At 38.7% G+C, this 9,639-nt stretch overlaps 1 protein-coding gene across 3 annotated transcripts in view; it reads left to right on the top strand.

Annotated features, from left to right (window-relative positions):
• The window catches only part of LOC115205107 (glutamate receptor 2), a 67,908-nt gene extending 67,086 nt beyond the window's left edge, over positions 1-822 (top strand). For all 3 annotated transcript variants that reach the window (XM_029770759.1, XM_029770763.1, XM_029770758.1), the window contains one exon: positions 1-822. This exon is cut by the window's left edge and continues 1,227 nt beyond it. The gene's annotated coding sequence lies outside the window, so the exon portion shown is untranslated.
• The last annotated feature ends 8,817 nt before the right edge of the window (positions 823-9,639 follow it).

Below are 9,639 nucleotides of genomic sequence, written 5' to 3'. Positions count from 1 at the left end.
TTAATATAATCAGTCATTGTCATCAAGTGAATGTAGTCAACACATTTTGTACGTTTTGTTACTTGGTGTACAGTTTTATGGCTAAGAGTCATATTTCAGCAACTTTTTTTTCCGTTTTTAAGTTAACTCCACATACTTTGCATTAACCTGAGTGTAAATTAGCATCAGTTGCATGTTGTTACCTCAAATGCATCTCATTTCATTTCTTTTTGCCAATGTGCATTTCCATTTTAGTATTGAAGTTGTGAGATTAAATACTTGAGATGGGAAATAGGAAAGTAGAAATAATATATGGATATTTTATGACAAGTATGAGTAATATCCACTAAAACGTTAAAATTAGTTTATTTTTTTGTCAATTACATGCAGTACTTATACATGCGGGTCATTTGGTGGGGACGTATTTTCAATATCAATTATTCATAGTAGGATATGTTTCAAAGCAAACATGTTACATTTTTGGATAGAACACATCCCCCAGTAGCTTTATTAGGTAGGAGCTTTGAAACAGCTTTTACAGACATGCACCTCTGATTTAGGCACACACGGAATGTTTCAGAAAGACCATTGTTACTTTTGTATTTGAATAACTTGACCTAACATGCGATCACGTCCTCTCACATATGTAAAGGGAGGCACACAATGTACTATTGGTATCACTGTCGCTTTTTTTGTTATGAACAATACAACAGTAAGTTATCTAATCACCCTCACCATCGCATATCCAGACTATTCTCACTGACATTTTGTATATGGAATGTGTGCTAACTTGTTTATTTTTGGGATTCTTTCTAAATAAAAAGTGGCTTTCTCTTGTTATTATTCTGGGTGTTGTGTCTTCACTTTACCACAGTCTTTAGCATATGTATTGGTGTCTTCTATACCTTGCTTCTGTCAAGACCATCAAAAACAGACATCAGTTTGTTTTATCCAGCAGCATCTCAAATCTCTTACCAACCTGCAGATCTTTGTCCCTCCAAAATCCACAAGGGTGAAACCCACAACACATTGTTTAGACTTGGCCTTCTGTTTGAATGGAATCAAACAATATGCCAGCTCAGTGAGCCCACATAGTACCGAAGCATTCTCCGAAAGAGTTAATTGCAAAGTTTAAGCATTTGAAATGATCAACAACTTCAGTAATTACACGTTTCTGTCATTAGATTAAGAGTATATTCATTGAGGATGCCAGAATGTTAATTGCTTAGTAACTTTCTGGTACACGTATCATATCCAGGATGAGACATATTTTGTACAGAGTTCATTATAAGCTTTGTTACTCTGCATTATTTTCATAAAGATGTATTATAATTCATTTGGTGTGCATTGTTTAGCATAATTGGTGTAACTGTGTCTTATTCAAAGACTGTTGATTAAAACGGGAACACAGTAACTTCTGCAATTCATTCTCATGATTATAATGAATTGCCTGTTTTAGGGAGATACAATAAAGAGATATGGGATATTTCATTAAATGCAAACATAATGTATTAACTTTAATCATGTTGTAATTGGGTGATTCTGCAACTACAGGAACTTCTATGTCCTCAGGGTCAATTTTGGGGATTTTATTGTCACGACTTCCACCGAAGTCATTTCCTCTCCTTGTTCGGGCGGTGTTCGGCGGTTGGCGTCACCGGTCTTTTAGCCATCGTCGATCCACTTTTCATTTTCCATTTGTTTTGTCTTGTTTTCTTACACACCTGGTTCCCATTTCCATTACTAATTGTTGTGTATTTAACCCTCTATTCCCCCCATGTCCTTGTGTGGAATTGTTTGTTTGTAAGTGCTTGTACGCTATGCTACTGGTGCGCGTCGAATTTTGTACCCATGTAGGTTTCTTTTTGTATTGCCGTGGGTTTTGGAATTAAAACTGCTCCGGCTATTACCTATCTCTGCTCTCCTGCCTCTGACTTCACAGCCACCAGTTCCGCAACTCTTACATTTATTTAAAAATATATGTTTTATATGTTAAGTTCACACTACAATCCCCCCAGATGTTTTTAACACCTCTCTATCAAGTATTTTAGCTACTTTTCAGATGCATTTTATACCTGTTTCACTGTTTTGTCCTTGTCCCTAACCCAGACTTTTGAGCTTATACTAAGTTTTTCTATGAGAAAACATGAATAATTACACATTATGTAATATATTCTAGAGAAAGAGTCAATTTGATAACATCTTTATCAATATTTATTGTGAGTATGCCCTTTATATTGTTATTTATACAAAATATACCTGTCCTTTGGTAGTGGTGTCATTTCTACCACTGAGGGGAAATTCCTCATTAATAAAGAGAATGTTCATTTAGTTACCATGGAAACATATTGTGATACTGAAGCACAGAAGTAATGTCCAGAAGTGATTTCCAGAAGAAATCTAGGTAAATATTGCTTGTGTAGAAAATATTTTATTGTCAGTCCTTTTCAAACAGAACTTAATTGGTAGAACTAAACATTTTTTTAAATATATTTTATGTAAACTATGCTAGCTGTAATACTATCCAAAGCATGCTAAGCAGTCTGACATGTTTCTCTAAAAACAGTACAAGCGTCATTTCCATCAAACTTAACTGTGGTGGAAATGTCAGAACATTTTGGAAATTACAAAAATCCATTGTTATTACTTTTTACTTTTTTTTTTACTTTAGGCTTATTTAATCATGTTTAAAATTCCTTTAATCTAGAAAATGCTCCAAGGTGTGCACAACTGGAAAACTTAAGTAGTATTTTTCTTTGTTTTTAGAAGATGCCACATAAAAAAAGTATCCTACATGATATCAGGAACATCTGCAAAAAGCCAGGGAGAGACACTGGAAGAAGAAAAAAGAAGAGATAAGTGAAATCTATCTTTGAGCTTATAAAGCGAGAACAAACAGATGGCAATGGAAATGCAATCAACGGAATAGAAGACAGCCATTAAAGAGAACAGATGCAATGGAGACCTACCTGGATGGGATCTTTAAGGTTAGGGCCCTCCGCAAGGCTCACAAAATCATTTTAGACCCAAGCCACCCCCTGTACCCGGACTTTGAACTATTCACCTCTGGGCGCAGGTATAGGGCACACCTCAGCAGGAAAAACAGAACTAGACATTAATTTGTGCCAGGTGTGATATCCCTCCTAAATAGCTCGGGCTAATGTTCCTATCGACTCAGACCGAGCGAGCTATGGTCAAGCGGGGCATCTCGTTGAACTCTGCACAGACTAGAGATAATGGTAATGCCATTGCAGGCTCTGTGTGTCTTTAAGCACCGCACTGTGTCGCTCCATCCTTGCTGTGTGTGTGTGTGTGTGTGTGTGTGTGTGTGTGTGTGTGTGTGTGTGTGTGTGTGTGAGAGCTTTTCTTTGACATCTGATGGGATAAATCACTGATTTACAGTTCATGAGGGTTGCCTAATCACACATATGAAGTTGTGGAAAGATCTGACCTTTTTAACCCTTCAAAACTGCCCCTATGACACCAATGTAAAGCACTTCCGGTTGGCACAGGAAGCTAAAAGTAAACACATATCCTCATTGGGGTAGGCTTTTACAGAATCCTGAGTTTTAAGTCTTTACATTAAGAATTGACTGATTTACACAGGGTTGAATTCAGTGATTTTCACCATCTGCAGGTTGGTTATATCAAAACACCTTTAGGGTGTTTTTAACAACTTCCGGTTGCTGCACTTAGAATCAACACAGGTAGACCTCATGGTGGCGTGATGGATTGTCATCGAAGACAGGTTCATAAGGCATTCATAACCCACATAGGCTTCAGGTTGAAACGTCTTACCCGTTCCGGCAGCGGAACCCCTAGCCAACAGCCAATGGGATCGCATGGCACGAAATACAAAAACAACTAAAATACCACAATTCAATTTTCTCAAACATACGACTATTTTACAGTATTTGAAAGATAAACCTCTCCTGAATCCAACCACATTGTCCGATTTCAAAAATTCTTTACAGCGAAAACAAAACATTAGATTATGTTAGGATACAACCACAGCAAAAAACAACAACACAGCCATTTTCTTAGCAAGGACAGCCATTTTCAAAGGTTAGCCATCCAAAAGCACAAAACCAGCTAAAATTATGCACTAACCTTTGACGATCTTCATCAGTTGACACTCCTAGGACATTATGTTAGACAATACATGCATTTTTTTTCTCCATCAAGTTCATATTTATATCCAAAAAAACTATTTTACATTGGCGTGTGACGTTCAGAAAATGTTTTCACCCCAAAATTTCCAGTGAATTTACATAAATACTCATCATAAACGTTGACAAAATACATAACAATTATTTTAAGAATTATAGATACAGTAGTACTCTTTTATGCACCCGCTGTGTCAGATTTCAAAATAACTTTACGTAGAAAGCACATTGTTCAATATTCTGAGTACTGAGCACCATGCTATTCAGTTAGCCGTCCAGCCACGGCATCCCCAAAACTCTGAAATATGTTACAAATATTATCTTACCTTTGCTGATCTTCGGCTGAATGCACTCGGAAGGTCTCCCACTTCCACAAGAAATTTTCATTTGTTTGATAAAGTCCATAATTTATGTCGAAATAAATCCGTTTTGATGGCGCGTCCAGATCCCCATTCCAAAATGCATCTTTCCACCGTCGACGAAAAGTTCTAAAGTTTACTCAGCGTTTGTAGTAACATGTCAAACCATGTTCACAATCAATCTTTAGGGTGTTATAATCGTAGAATTGCGATAATATTCCAACCGGACAATAGCAGATTCATTACAAAAGAAAAAGAAAAATGGCTAATCCTTCATGAGCACGCGCGAGGTAAGGCAATGACCCCAGGTCGACCACATACTGTTCCGGGTGTTATTCAATCAAATTGTATTCTAGAAGCCTCAAACGAGGTTCTAATGACTGTTGACATCTAGTGGAAGTCTTAGGAAGTGCAATATGACATCCCAGACACTGTAGTTTAGATAGAACTTCATTTGAAATGACTACAGCCATCTGAGGTCAAACTTCCTGTTTGGATTTATCTCAGGTTTTTGCCTGCCATATCAGTTCTGTTATACTCACAGACATCATTCAAACAGTTTTAGAAACGTCAGAGTGTTTTCTATCCAACTCTACTAATAATATGCATATTCTAGTTCCTGGGCCCAAGTAGTAGGCCGTTTAATTTGGGTACGTTTTTCATCCGGCCGTGAAAATACTGCCCCCTATAGTGAAGAGGATAAGGGGAGCAGGCAATGTATTCCTATGGGGAGAGAAGTCATTGCAAACTGTTTGATGTAAACACCGTCTTTTCACTGTTAAAGGTTAATGCCACATGGTCAAGGTTAGGCTTGCACAGATCGGGAGGACCTCGGGAATGTTCCTGAGGTCGAATTGTGCTTCTAACCCTAACGGTTCTCTCACTGTCATTTTGGGCCTACTTTTTTCACAGTCGCTGCGCTCAGACCGAGCGAGCTATGGTCAAGCGGGGCATCTCGTTGAACTCTGCACAGACTAGAGATAATGGTAATGCCATTGCAGGCTCTGTGTGTCTTTAAGCACCGCACTGTGTCGCTCCATCCTTGCTGTGTGTGTGTGTGTGTGTGTGTGTGTGTGTGTGTGTGTGTGTGTGTGTGTGTGTGTGTGTGTGTGTGTGTGTGTGTGAGCTTTTCTTTGACATCTGATGGGATAAATCACTGATTTACAGTTCATGAGGGTTGCCTAATCACACATATGAAGTTGTGGAAAGAGCTGACCTTTTTAACCCTTCGAAACTGCCCCTGTGACACCATTTTAAGGCACTTCTGGTTGACACAGGAAGCTGAAAGTGAACACATATCCTCCTTGGGTTAGGCTCTTATAGAATATTGAGTTTTAACGTCTTTACGTTAAGAACTGACTTATTTACAGAGGGTTGAATGAGTGTGTGTTATTTCAGAAAATCACAGAAATTTCACAGAGCTCCGAAACCTGCCTTAACCTCTATGGGACCGGCGGGACGAATTCGTCCCACCTACGTAACAGCCAGTTGAATCCAGTGGCGCGATTTTTAAAACGTTTGAAATACTATTACTTCAATTTCTCAAACATATGACTATTTTACAGCTATTTAAAGACAAGACTCTCGTTAAAACCTCTTACATCTACACGTTCCGCTAGCGGAACGTCTGCTCCAATATCCAATGATGGGCGGGGCGCGAAATTCAAACTCCTCTAAATCCGAAAACTTACACTTTTCAAACATATGACTATTTTACAGCTATTTAAAGACAAGACTCTCCTTTATCTAACCAAACTGTCCGATTTCAAAAAGGCTTTACAGCGAAAGCAAAACATTAGATTATGTCAGCAGAGTACCCAGCCAGAAATAATCACACAGCCATTTTTCAAGCTAGCATATCATGTCACATAAACCCAAACCATAGCTAAATGCAGCACTAACCTTTGATAATCTTCATCAGATGACACACCTAGGACATTGTGTTATACAATACATGCATGTCTGTTCAATCAAGTTCATATTTATATCAAAAACCAGCTTTTTACATTAGCATGTGACGTTCAGAACTAGCATTCCCACCGAACACTTCCGGTGATTTTACTAAATTACTCACGATAAACGTTCACAAAAAGCATAACAATTATTTTAAGAATTATAGATACAGAACTCCTCTATGCACTCGATATGTCCGATTTTAAAATAGCTTTTCGGATGAAGCACATTTTGCAATAATCTAAGTACATAGCCCGGCGTTACAGGGCTAGCTATTTAGACACCCTGCAAGTTTAGCCTTCACCAAAATCACATTTCCTATAAGAAAAATGTTCTTACCTTGCTTGTTCTTCATCAGAATACACTGCCAGGACTTCTACTTCAATAACAAATGTAGGTTTGGTCCCAAATAATCCATCGTTATATCCAAACAGCGACGTTTTGTTCGTGCGTTCTAGACACTATCCCAACGCTAAATCTCGGCCACGAGCATGACGCAAAATATGACAAAAAATTTCTAAATATTCCATTACCGTACTTCGAAGCATGTCAACCGCTGTTTAAAACCAATATTTATGCAATTTATCTCGTAGAGAAGCGATAATATTCCGACCGGGAAACTGCCTGTCTGTAAACTGAGGAAAAAACCGAAAGCCGGGGGCGGGGCGTGTCACGCGCCTAAGGCTTAGTCCATTGAGTGACCACTTAGCTTTTGCTCTCCTTTGTTTCAGCCAGGGCTTTGAATTACGTCATTCCTGTTTTTCCCGGGCTATGAGACCTCATTGGAGACGTGCGAAGTGTCACGTAAGAGCAGAGATCCTTTGTAAACGATAGAGATAATAAAGAAGGGCAAGAAATGTTCAGACAGGGTACTTCCTGAACAGAAGCATCTCAGGTTTTTGCCTGCCATAGGAGTTCTGTTATACTCACAGACACCATTCAAACAGTTTCAGAAACTTTGGAGTGTTTTCTCTCCAAAGCTAATAATTATATGCATATTCCAGTTTCTGGGCAGGACAAATAATCAGATTAAATCGGGTACGTTTTTTATCCAGCCGTGAAAATACTGCCCCCTAGCCATAACAGGTTAATCTAACCACACTGTCCGATTTCAAAAAGGCTTTACAACGAAAGCAAAACATTAGATTATGTCAGGAGAGTGCCCAGCCAGAAATAATCAGACACCCATTTTTCAAGCTAGCATATAATGTCACAAAAACCCAAACCACAGCTAAATGCAGCACTAACCTTTTATGATCTTCATCAGATGACACACCTAGGACATTATGTTATACAATACATGCATGTCTGTTCAATCAAGTTCATATTTATATCAAAAACCAGCTTTTTACATTAGCATGTGACGTTCAGAACTAGCATTCCCACCGAACACTTCCGGTGATTTTACTAAATTACTCACGATAAACGTTCACAAAAAGCATAACAATTATTTTAAGAATTATAGATACATTACTCCTCTATGCACTCGATATGTCCGATTTTAAAGTAGCTTTTCGGATGAAGCACATTTTGCAATATTCTAAGTACATAGCCCAGCCATCACGGGCTAGCTATTTAGACACCCGGCAAGTTTAGCCTTCACCAAAATCACATTTCCTATAAGAAAAATGGTCTTACCTTTCCTGTTCTTCATCAGAATGCACTCCCAGGACTTCTACTTCAATAACAAATGTAGGTTTGGTCCCAAATAATGCATCGTTATATCCAAACAGCGGCGTTTTGTTCGTCGTTCTAGACACTATCAGAATGCTAAATCATGGTCGGGCGCATGGCGCAGAACGTGACAAAAAATTTCTAAATATTCCATTACCGTACTTCGAAGCATGTCAACCGCTGTTTAAAATCAATTTTATGCAATTTATCTCGTAGAAAAGCGATAATATTCCGACTGGGAATCTGCAATTAGCTAAACAGCCGAAGGAAAATACTCCACGGGGTCGAATCGCGCACTAATCGCGCCTAATTCTATTGTCCTCTGATGGGACACTTGGAAAATGGGATTCTGTGATTCAGCCTGAGGCCGCCTCGTCATCGTTCAGGTTTTTCCCGGGTTCTGAGAGCCTATTGGAGCCCTAGGAATTGTCACGTTACAGCTAAGATCCTGACTCTTCAATAAACAGAAGCAAGAACAACAACACCTTGTCAGACAGGGTACTTCCTGCATGAAACCTTCTCAGGTTTTTGCCTGCCATAGGAGTTCTGTTATACTCACAGACACCATTCAAACAGTTTTAGAAACTTTAGGGTGTTTTCTATCTAAACCTGAACAATAATATGCATATTCTAGCTTCTGAGTTAGTGTAGGAGGCAGTTAAAAATGGGCACATATTTTTTCCAAAATTCTCAATGCTGCCCCCTAACCCGTAGAGGTTAACGGATTCATCTGAACATGCTGCAACTGGATCTGTAACTTTTTTGAAAAAACCCCTCATTTTTTGAACATCACCAATTGTACATTGTACGATTTCTCTTAAATTACGATAGATAAATGTCTGGTTCTTTTTTTCCTGACACCGTAGGTTCATGTACTTTGACGTGAAGCGGTCAAATTAGCACTCTATTTTCGTTTTTGACCTTTAACCTTAACTCAAAAAGCGTTGAGGCCTTGACTCCATCTTGTTCGGGGCCAACTGCCCATTATGCCAAACCTATGCTCACCAAGTTTCGTCTTCAAAGTCTTTTCCGTTTAGGAGAAAAGGCCATGTCGTGAATCGTGATGTTTTGTACATTTGCAATATGATCCATTCGCCCTCTGCTGGTATTTTCCGGGACAGGTTAAAAATGACCAAAATTTGAACATTTTATAAAACGGAAACCGAATGTCCGAGAGACTTTGTTCGATGACTTCCCGGAAGATCCGGCCCCAGTGCACGGCCCACCGCCGTCTGCGAATTTTACAAACATTCGCGGACGTCTAGTAAGGGACCGTACATTTTTAATATGTAGTTTCTCATCAACCATACAGCAAATGCCAAAATATTCCCTTCATGTATGTAAGACTGGATTTTATTTATATATGCCTGGATTTTTTCAATTTTGCTAATTGTCTTATAAAATGGGTAAAAATAATGTATAGCAACCCCAGGTGTAAAATAGTAAATAACGGCTACTTCTCAGAGAGTTTTGAATTGTCAAGAGGAGTTAAACAAGAGTGTCCACTG

Source organism: Salmo trutta, chromosome 13, assembly GCF_901001165.1.
Source record: "Salmo trutta chromosome 13, fSalTru1.1, whole genome shotgun sequence".
Classification (NCBI taxonomy): Eukaryota; Metazoa; Chordata; class Actinopteri; order Salmoniformes; family Salmonidae; genus Salmo; species Salmo trutta.
This window is presented reverse-complemented; position numbering and strand designations above follow the sequence as displayed.